This window comes from Diadema antillarum, unplaced genomic scaffold (genome assembly GCF_040938485.1).
Source record: "Diadema antillarum isolate AM-2024a unplaced genomic scaffold, OU_Dant_1.0 seq00001027_RagTag, whole genome shotgun sequence".
Lineage (NCBI taxonomy): Eukaryota > Metazoa > Echinodermata > Echinoidea > Diadematoida > Diadematidae > Diadema > Diadema antillarum.
This window is the reverse complement of record NW_027271861.1, coordinates 326,418-338,097: the sequence shown is the minus strand read 5'-3', so window position 1 is coordinate 338,097 and position 11,680 is coordinate 326,418.

Sequence of the window (11,680 nt, the reverse complement as noted above, 5' to 3'; positions counted from 1 at the left end):
CACCTGGTTCAATTCTACGTCGTTTACAGCCAACTTACCCGGTAAAATATTTATTATATTGCTAAAAACCATAAATTTTGTCTTGGTCAAATTCAATGACAATTTATTAGCCTGAAACCACTTAGATACTGATTTTAATTCAGTATTTATGGTATTCAGTAAAACATGAGGGTTTCGATTTGAATAAAAAATGCTGGTGTCATAGGCAAAAAGTAGAAAATAGAGCAGAGAGGACGAACTGCGAAAGTCATTCATATAAAGAATAAACAATAAAGGACCTAAAAGGGATCCTTGCGGTACCCCACAAGTTATAGGCTGTGAGCTGGACACATGGCCATTCAAACTAACAAATTGAGTTCTTCCAGTAAGGTAACTTCTAAACCACTCCAAGGCCCTTCCACGAATCCCATAGTGCTGTAATTTGTATAATAATATTTCATGGTTGATTGTGTCAAAGGCCTTGGAGTAGTCAAGAAAGATACCTACTGTGTGACACTTCGCATCGATCGCTTTGATAATTTTCTCTATCATGAGTAAACTAGCATGAATTGTGGAATACTTTTTACGAAATCCAAATTGATTTTCATCTATTACATTACAGTCATTTAAGAATCGGAATACACGTGTGTACACAATCTTTTCAAGTAATTTAGAAAAAGAAGTTAATAACGATATTGGTCGATAATTTCCCAGTTCGTCCTCTCGGCCCTTTGTTGCTTAAATGTTGTTCTAACAACAGTGGAAGAAAAAAAACTATTATGAACTTTCACCTTTCGACACTGTAAGAAGAGAAACCTGACTTTACAGTTTCACTACAGGTGGTTGACACGATTGCATGATAAATAGGTCAGTCGTTGATGCGCTATCCATTTCTTTCGAGAAAACACTGAGCTCGGCCTTCCTCATCGTTGTTCTTCATCATTGCCCATTTGATATCAGTATTTATTTCAGTTCATCATTCTGACAAGGCTGTCGCCTTATTTGTATCTAAGCTATGATCAGTGTTTCATGCACTGTTTCAAATCCATCTTGGTAATTTCCTTTGATAAGCGTGCATGTGCCAGTGTTGAATAAATATCATGGAATGCATGAACTAAACGAATAATCTTTAATCTTTTCTGATCACCGTATGACGATTAAGCGACGTTGATGCCAACATTAAAATGTCATTTGCTATCTCGTTTTGTTATCTCTGATAGTATGTTTGTACCTTGTGTGAAACACTGCCCTATACTTTTTCCAGGCTAAACATGTCTACCTGGAAAACCCATTCAGCATACCTAGTTTCTCATTCATCTCATCAATAGTTTTGACGTAATGTGTGGTACTGTGAATTCATGTTAACAGGTCGGTTTCGGTGAGTTCACGCTGTCGTTACAGCGATACGAAAATGAATCGTTCTTAGCCGAGGCTGACGATACGGACCTTGTCCACTTGGGCATCCCTCTATACTTCGGAGCCCGCCTCCGGTCCGTCGCTGGTCTGACGCTCTTGATTGAATCTTGTTGGGCGACACCCTACTCGAACCCCCTAGATAGCCTGAAATATGAACTCATTGAAGACGGGTAAGTTACTTTATTAATTTATATCATATTTGTCATGAAACTTCCTACCCCTCGACCCCACCCCCTCTCTCTCTCTCTCTCTCCCTGCAATCTTTATTTTTCCCATATTATCCCTTTTGTCCTGCTTTCATTTCCGTGAAACCTTTGTCAGTATCTCTTGTCAATATTTTCACCCATCATCTTTTCTTTTCTCATTTTCTTCTTCCTCCTCCTTCTCTTCGTGTTGCTCTTCTTCTTCTTGATATGTATATATATATATATATATATATATATATATATATATATATACATATAGGCCTATATTCATCTTTGTTTTTTCCTATCAGCGCCATCGTTGACTTATTTAGTAACGTCGTGTAATTTCAATGCGAACTGTATTAAAAGTGTTGTTAGCCAGAAATGTGGCGACAACGCGTATCTATTTTTATCAAAATAAATTATATCTTTTTTCACTGTCTCCATGACGATCAACATAATTTCTAAGGTTTGAGTTATGTTATACAACACAAGTGCAAAAATATGTAAGGTTAAAATTCGTTTGATATTTTTGTCTTCAACATAATTTCATATATAAATTACTTTTTTCAGTAATATTACGGAAAACATTAACAGCCTGATCCATATACGGACTACAATGTAAATTATTAGAAGAAAGAAGATAAATGTGTATATTAATTTCTTTAACAAAGTTTATATCGTATTACTTTTGAAAATGATTACCTAGGAAATTATGCCAAAGAAGGACTGCCACCGTAAGCGGTTGCTTGAGCATGTGGCACACCAGAAAAAATAATTATCATCGACTGACTCTTCTCGATCCTGTAGGTGCGCCAAGGAACACACAGTGGCGCTCTACCTCGACATGACCCCAACATTCAAAGGCTTCCGGGTCGACGCTTTCGCGTTCATCGGAGAGTATAGTCAGGTAACATGGGCAGAATACGATATTGAACCATAATGAACAAAGCAAATATCAGATAAATGGTTAACAAGTATTAAAGAGAGAGGAAGGAACTAGCGTGTATCAACCCTGAGAACAGCACCCCGACACGGCTGAATACCAGTTAGTGATAGGGTTAGAATAAAGATAAAGGTTTTATTACCAATAACGTATTTGTTTGAAAGTACACACCACTGTATTATCAATATTAGACGCTTGTGAATACGGAATCTCTCTTCATTGTTTTTTTTTATTGCAGATGTGATATAATCATGACCAATTACAGATTATTGATTGACTATTGACCATTGTCATTATCTCATACATTTTTTTTTTACATCCACTAAGCTCCGCCTCTGAAAGAAAACTTACTTTACCTTTTGTGATGTCATGAACACTGCATCTTACCAAGATCAATACACAAAGCTGCTATCACAAAAATAAACAATTAAGTTATTAGTGGTTATTGTTGTGTTTCAGATGTTCCGGGATTTTCCTATAATTATGAGAAAAACGGTGTACTTGTGTAAAATGCGTCGTCATAATTATTGTGAGATGGGTATTGCAGGGTGCGTTCCATTTCCTCTGACTTCAGTGTTTAATTATATCAAGGTGGACCTAGAAAATAAAAAGATTTGTTGATGACTGTCGACAGGTGTTTGTACATTGCTCGGTCTTGGTGTGTGCCTGGGACAGCGCGGAATCCAGATGCGCGCAGGGCTGCGTCTCGAGAAGACGACGCGAAACGACGAGGGTGGGCTCCCAGTCATCACCACACACGATCTCGGTGGGGCCTCTCCGGGCTGATACGAGCCAACTGAAAGACGGTTAGTGAAACAGCTTATCACTTGAAACACACTTCACTGTTTCATGAAATGGGTTCATGAGCTTGTGAATGAACACCAGTGTCATCGTGGTCATAAACATACTGTAACAAAATACACAAAAACAAATGTCATGTAGCATTCTTGTTTATTACTCTAAATGAAATCTAGTACACTGTGTTTCACTGCAGGAATCTCATATTACGGCATTTCCTTGACAACCGTTACTGGCATGTTTCCCTTCTTAATTTCCTTGTCTTTCTTTGGTAGTCGATAACTGAATCGTGTGAAATTAAAAATGTTACCGAAGATGAAATGTCGAAAAGGAAATGAAAATCAAATACCAAGGAGACTTGAGATGATTATCCCAGTTTGTAGAGTAAGATTACCACCAAAGCTGAGTATGACTTCTTTGAGTTAGGTTCTATGAATAGCCAGAGTTAAGTCTGCTCTCGAAAAAAAAAAAAACTAAACTAAACTAAATAAAAACAAGACAATGCAAAACAAAAACACAAAAATAAATAAACATACATAAAAACAAAGAAACAAAGAACAACAAAAAATATGACTGCACAGTACTTTATGAACAAAAGAAAAGTAAGATGATTTGCTGTCTGAAGCTTGAGAACAACTGTACGCACAAGCAAAAAGAGATGAACGAAGTAGGCTTAATTGTACTCCTTGGGAACTATTTTGATTGGTCGGTGCATGTGTGCCTCCATTAAAGACAACGGGGTGAATGCTTTGTCGTATAACTCATTGTCTTTTTGCATGTGTTTAAGTTCGATGTTTAGTTATTGTTTTTGTTTTTGTTTTTAGACAACGCTGGAAATTCATCAGTTGCCATGACAATGATGACGGTTTCTTCCACCTGTGCAGCTGTGTTGCTCCTCGTGATCCTGGTGCTGTTGGTTTCTAAGCGCGTCCGAGCCCGCCCACAAGCACTCGGTTACAAGGAACTACCCAAAGAAGTGTTAACACGCGACTAACAGAAAAAAAAGTAAAACTGGCTTTGACTATAAACAGAAAAAGAGCAAATTTTAAGGAAACCGATACTAGAAGAGAATTACCATTTAAAAGCAAACGTCAAATTTGTCAAGTTCTGTTTCGTATGAGGCAAAATAAACATCTATCCAACAGACATCAGAGGAGGAATTATATCAAGCTATAGTAAAACAGAATGGTTTGCGGGAATGTGACATTAATCCCAGTCAAGTTGCCAGAACTTGAATGTTCAAGTAAATATTTACTAAAGCTGACAGAAACCCCATCCAAGAGTATTTTGGCTGTAATATGCTGATACCAAGGCAACATATTCCACAATATTCCTATCAACTGTTGTTGTTGGGTTTTTGTTTTTGTTTTTTGCACAACTGCGCATCAAGGATAACGTGCACCAAAGCTCACTTGAAATCGATTGCTCATTGTGAAAGCCATTTCCTGTGCATGATTTTCTGCCTGCGGCGTAGAAATAATCTGTACTATATGACAACACAATAGAATACACGTTTATCATTATACACTAGTATATCTCGTTAGAGGATGAGTATTAATTTTCATCTTAAATCACATAAACACTTTGAAAGCTTGGTTGATAAGCACAAAAAAAAACTTTGTGTTTGTCGTGGAGCAAATTGTCATTCGAAATTAGGGAAACTTGACATACCAGCTGCAAATGATATCAGGGGCTAGTATGCTTTGACTTTTCCCTCTCTTAAAAACGTCAAATAACATTCTTTGACAATTAAGCAGAACTCTGATTTTACTATGGTCAGAGATAACGATGTTTGTGATATCATTTCTCAACTGATTTGTGCATTTTTACACAGGTTGTTGAAAGGATTGGTTTGATATAAGAAAGAAGCAATATTATAGTTTAAAAAGGCAAACGAGACGACAATGAAAACAAGTTTAAGGCAAGATAAATATCTCTTTTGGAAGTTAGAAGTTTTATTCTGCACAGCACAGTATTTACGTGTTCATGATGTAAAATGTCTTAGAGTAGCCATATCTTGTGTACCTGGAGTTGGTAGCATATCCATAAATGGAGTATTTTAATAATTTTGTTGTTTGTTTGTTTGTTTGTTTGTTTGTTTTTCTTATGTGTGAACACGTATCATGTTAGCACGTAAGTTATGTTTTAAAAATATATAGCTGAATGAATACAATAATGAAAAGTTCCAGCACTGATACTAGTACCAAATATTGTAAGAGTAACTACGCCGAGCAAGCCGAGTAAACGACTTGATAGAAATAAAAAGAAAACAAAACATACAACAAGCGAACAACAAGGCATACTTCTATCATCACCTCGCAAATGTAAATGATAGAGAAATTTAATAGATTACAATATATAAAATTACCTATTGTTGAGCAGCAGCTTTCCTTAAAACACCCCATTTCTTATGTATATCCTTTTCCTACTGTATGAATAATTACCAACTGTTTTCATTTGTAGATTTGAAATTGGAATTGAATTGACTTGAAGAGGTACAATGAAACAATATCTTAAATAACTCACCAGCTAACTCCTTTATAATATGACTCATTGTATTCTGTGTTGAAATGCCTTATGAATAGTGATGATCATAATGATGATGATGATGATAATAATAATAATAATAATAATAATAATAATAATAATAATAGAGTTCTTAGAAAAACATTTGATGATCTAGTGATGAATATTGATTAGCTTATCTGTGGTTCTACCTGCACAAGTAATATTTAGATCCGCTTTATATTCTGATATTACCACTTTCGGATCAATATCATCCAGGTGTTAACATGTGGCTCATTTTACTCTTTGTTTTTCCCTGCAGTTTGTAGTGAGTACTTTAGCTGCAGATACCTGATGTGTATTTTCTAAAGGTTTAGCTAATACAAAAATGCAGTAAGGTTCGTTATTTCCAAGGATCGTTATTCAAAAGGTTCATTGTGCCGAATTTTTTAAAAAGTCGTTATTCGGAATGTTTGTTATTCCGAAAACGAAATAAGTTTCGTGATTCCGAAGGATCATTTTTGCGCACCTTCTTTTCATCTTCAGATGAACGAACGTTCGGAATAACAAACCTTATTTAATTTTCGTACTTACGAATATTTCTAAATGACGAATTTTCGGAATACCGCCACAAATGTTCCGACTAACGGACCCCATTTCATTTTGGGATTACCGGAAATGCACATAGCAGAACTTTGCGGTTTTCGGTATAAACCAAAAAAAAAAAAAGATATGGATAACGATCTTTATTTCATTTTCGGATTAACGACCATTCAGAGTTAACGAACATCATCCATATATTCACAATGACTCAACCAGATAACGTGCTTATAAAAAAGAAAAAAAAAATCATTATAATGCAGGGTGAATTCCATTTTAGCTTTTGATATCGCATGAGGTAAGAATGATATTTGCGGTGGTAAGATGATGATATTAGTGGCACGAAATCATCATAAAGATTCAATATGATGTTGCTGTTTATGGCAGTGGTAGTGGCTGCAATGACGAAGTTGACATTGACGATTATTGTGGCATTGCTGTTCATAATGTTTATTACGAAGTCGTAGATATGACGCTTATGACATCTGTGATGATGTCGGTGATGATGATGCTGTAATGAATATGATTATTATGGTGATGAAACTGAATGTGGTACATCAATTAATTATGTCGTTAATGACATTGGTAAGAATAAACGCAACAGAGCTTTCAATAATTACGTCTTGCTTCCAGCATTGAGTTCACTGCATTAGTCTATTCCTATTATCACCTACATGTTCGCCTAAAATAATTTCCTGAGGATTTTTGTTTTCAGCAAAAATAGGTTACATTCAATTCGGGAAGCTTAGGTTACATATAAGTGATTGTGCATGTACCTGCAGAAAACCGGGCATAAAGATATGCAAATTGATTTCGCGTGCTTGATAAAGGGAAGAGAGATTTTTTCTATGATCTGGATGACAAACACAATTTTGCCGGTGACTGTTGTTTTTGTTTTGTTTTGTTTTGTTTTATTTTGTTTTGTTTTGTTTTGTTTTGTGTTTTGTGTTTTTTGTTTTAGGAATAAGATTATTTACATAACCTTTAAATAATCAGTCAGTCAATCAATCATGAATAATACATTAATCAAGTCATAAATTTATGACTATTTACAATTAAACATTTCGCTCTTATCTTACAGTATACCAGATATTATCATCATGTTACACGTGCTTTACAGTAAATGTTACCTCCTGGAAAAGTAATGGCGCTTTTCGTTTGGCATTTTTACACAAGCTATACGTTGCTTTTCAGCTGGAAAACGAGAGAGGTACGGACAAGCAGACAGACAGGCAGACAGACAGACGCAAAGATCACACAGCGGACAAGTGCAAATGTTATACTATGATATTTATTGTCAGAACGGCGTGCAAAGTAAATATAAACACAAGTGTCAGTGGTTTTGGCTTCGTTTGTTTAATCCGATATAACTTGTCAATGTGTTTGACATCATAAAACGACGTGAGTTTAAAGATAGGCACATGAGTTCAAAATACCTAGAGACTAATGACACACAACAATGCTCACAAATAACGCGTGAAGCTTAAAAATAGCTAAAGTCTATTTACAAAATGGAACGAATGACATAAATTAATGAGTTATGAAGAATTTGACTAGATTTTAATATATATATGTATAATATATACGTATCTATATGACATTTCAGATTGTGTGTTTCTGTACAAAATAACACTTCATAGCTACTCATACATGCACATAATTGTTATCTATCGGAATGTTTCTACTAAAAAAAAATCACCATTCATTTCTACTATACAGCATCAACAATGCTAAATTTTCAAGCTGTTTGTGTTTTAATTGAAGTCAAAGGAGAGCAGTCAAGATAGTTCAGATATAAAACATTCGATTTTGAATAAACTTAACGTTTCAAACGAAAATACTTCTTCAGCTTCTAAGCTTTTTTTTTCTGTGCACCTTCATTATTGTTACGAAATCACAGGTTAAAAAAAAAAGAAAAAATAGATAGACAGATAGGTTGGCATATAGATGAGACAAGATTATCGGGAAAAGATCAGGGAAAGCATTGTTAAAGTCAAATGATTATCTAAAGCTCACTTGGCGTAAACAAACCATTGCTTAACAGTGAAAAAATGTGTAATAATAATGATTACAACAAGTAAGAACGAGTGAGTATGGTTGTGACTTAATTCGCAGTAATTGATCAATAATAAACTGTTAATAAATTTGACTCACGTTGTACATACTCATGTTTATCAAGAATAATAATATGATAAACATTTTGCGGAGCTTGAAAAGTAGCTTCTATTAGAAATTGTGACGAACACGACGAAGGGAAAAATATCAAGCAACAATTTCACATAGGGAGAAGCCAATGTTGATGTTTGTATGCTTAACTCTCACGATAAACAACATTATCATCTCATACAATTTCGGAGGTCATCATAAAGCATTAAATGAGAGCGTGGACAAAAAGAAAAAAAAGAATTCTGTGAAAGCAGTAAAAATACGGAAATAGAAAACACAACCCCGGCACAAAATAGCAATGAACCACAAATACAAATGTAAAGGAATAAGTCCAACTTTTTGAGACTCCATTTCTCAATACGGCATTCAAACACGCGCAAAGCGCAAGTCGCTAATGCATTAAGTAATGGATTGCCATGTGATCGTATTGACAAAAACCTCAGACACACTGAATCACAACTATTGACTTACTATTGCTAACTGTTATTTACAAACATTATTATAGTGCTAACATTTACACAATACACCACATAGATCACCTTCATTATAGGGCTAGGTGTTTGTCCAAACACTTCATACTCGGGTGGAATTATCGTACATATCCTAATATACACCAAAAGAAAACAACAAGTAATCGGCTCTGAACAGCACATTCACAATAAATTTGAAAACACGACGCAGAAATAACACTGCACTTTTCCACTACAATCACATTGATCACATAATAATTAAAGACTTTGGTTTTCGCAATGTTTACACAAGGCTTTATCGATATCTTTTAACATTTTTGTTTCCATTTTCTATCAAACAGCTTTGAACTATTCCTAGTCACTTAAACTGTTTGACGTCCCTCCTCCCATTGTTGAGGGAAGAAATTCCCTCGATTAATAGTTTTGCTGATTTATTCACGCTCTGGCGGTCGATGAAATCGTATATAGGGCCTACACTCTAAAGTTATCTTTGATCAAAAGAAAAAAAAAAGTATAACGTCAACAAAAGATGACCAAGCACTCAAAGCGGACTACTTTGAGAAAGGCAGGAAATAAGGTAATCGTTTCAAATTTTCGTCTTTGGTTTGTGACCCTGTATCACAAAACCAACAAAAGTAGCCAGACATGTATTTTTATGTTAGAGCAGATTCTGTAAAAGCAGACTCTAAGCTTTAAAATGATGTATATCTCATTTCAAACGGAGTCTCCTAACCAATCTAAATATTGGAAAGAAAGCACACTTTCTGGAATAGTGTGAACTGAGAAAAGAGGGTCTGAAGTCTAAAGTCTATTCAAGCGCTTAATATTTACCAAACCGTGCTCGCTGCGCAATGATGAATGGGACAAAAAAACAGGATGTAAACCACCACAGCAACAACTATGAAGGAATTATCAAAATAAGCTGAAATTAAGCATGCTCTATTGACACCTTCTTTCCATGATTAATGGCAGCTTTCAGAGTAGTAGCACTATCTTTTCAAAAGTTATTAGAGTTCAAAGTGAAGAGAGTGTAAAGAGTAAAGAAATGAAAGGGGGCCTATAAGACATACCTAATCACACTACTCTACCAAAAAAAAAGGTGTAGAAAAAATTCTGAAAACACACTTTACCAAACTTAGGAATGATGAAGAAGAAGAATAGCTCTTTCAGAAAATGTGAAAAACTCAAGATTGACTTGATCGACCCGTAGCACTAACACCTTTTTTGAGTCCTAACGTAAAATCAAGTTGTGCGACTTTTTGTTGGTTTTGTGATCCACGATCATGTTTGATCAGTTTAAGGTAATTGATATTGCGGTTCTTATATCTGTCAGAGTGAATCATTCAATGTTAGATTTTTGTAGTTTTATTCTATTATCTTTATACATGTCAACTTCATCATGAAGCAAAAATATCTACTTTATGCTGTTTTTTAGGAACATTGAAATTGAAACTCCATAAAACAGCAACAGCAATTGATGATGATGAACGACTGTTAACATCCATAGATATTGATAACGTAATGACATAATGCTGGTTATGATAACACAAAACATTCATAACGCAATCTATTCTCATTATCAACCGAGAGGCATGTAATCCGCAGTATGCATTGGCATTTGAAATGGAATAGATCTTACAAAGTCAGTTCATCCTTAACCTGTCAATGCAATAAAATCCAGATTATGTCAGATACATATTGCACAAAGATTTAGAAACTGCACAACCATTTGGTATCTTGTCAAGGTTCCTTTCTTTTTATTGAAAAGAGAGAGAGTGTTTACGTACTTACTTTCATGTTTTCATATTTCTGTTCTCGTTCTTGCTGCTCCGTTGTAGTTGTTTTGTTGTTTTAGTGTTCTCAAATAAATTAATGATACCAGGATCCTTTCGCTGGCATTACCTCTGTCTGAAGTTTAAAAAAAAAATGAGCTCAAACGGTTTGATATCTATCACCACATCTAAATCCGCCACCATGCATGCCTTCGGCTAATGAAGAACGATTTATTACAGTTGAAGCGCCACTTACGGCGTCAAAGTGGCTTAAAATGTAAACAGTTGGATGCAGATGGTTCGCTGCGACGAACACCGACGCATCCCGTATAATAATAATTATTATGCACACAAAGGTGCCAAGAGTATTTGGCAATTAATCGTTGGTATGAAGCGCAGTGTAGTTTGTTATAAACATACTTTCAAAGAGTGAGAGAAATAATATCACATTCTTGATCACGAGCAAAACTTTTTTAATACATTAAGATACAGGTTAGCCTTAGAGGTTGTGGCTATCACCTCCTCATTGTTCAGTCGACACACTCTAACGCGTTTTCGAATCAAACACCAGAATGACAATGGCTGGTGAATTCAATAACGGAATACCGCTAGCTACTAAAATATTCACCATTAACTCTTGACACAATCTCGTTTTTACGCGACTGAGCTACTGAAAAATTGAAATAAGAAAGAAAGTGAAGACCAAACATATCACACCGATCTATCTCACTGCAAACTTCTATGCAAAATTCATTATACATCGCATCTCAGTTCAATATAAGGACAGAAACGAAGAAGTGGGAGCTGTCCGGAGGGGTGAAGCAATCATCCTAATAGGATAAG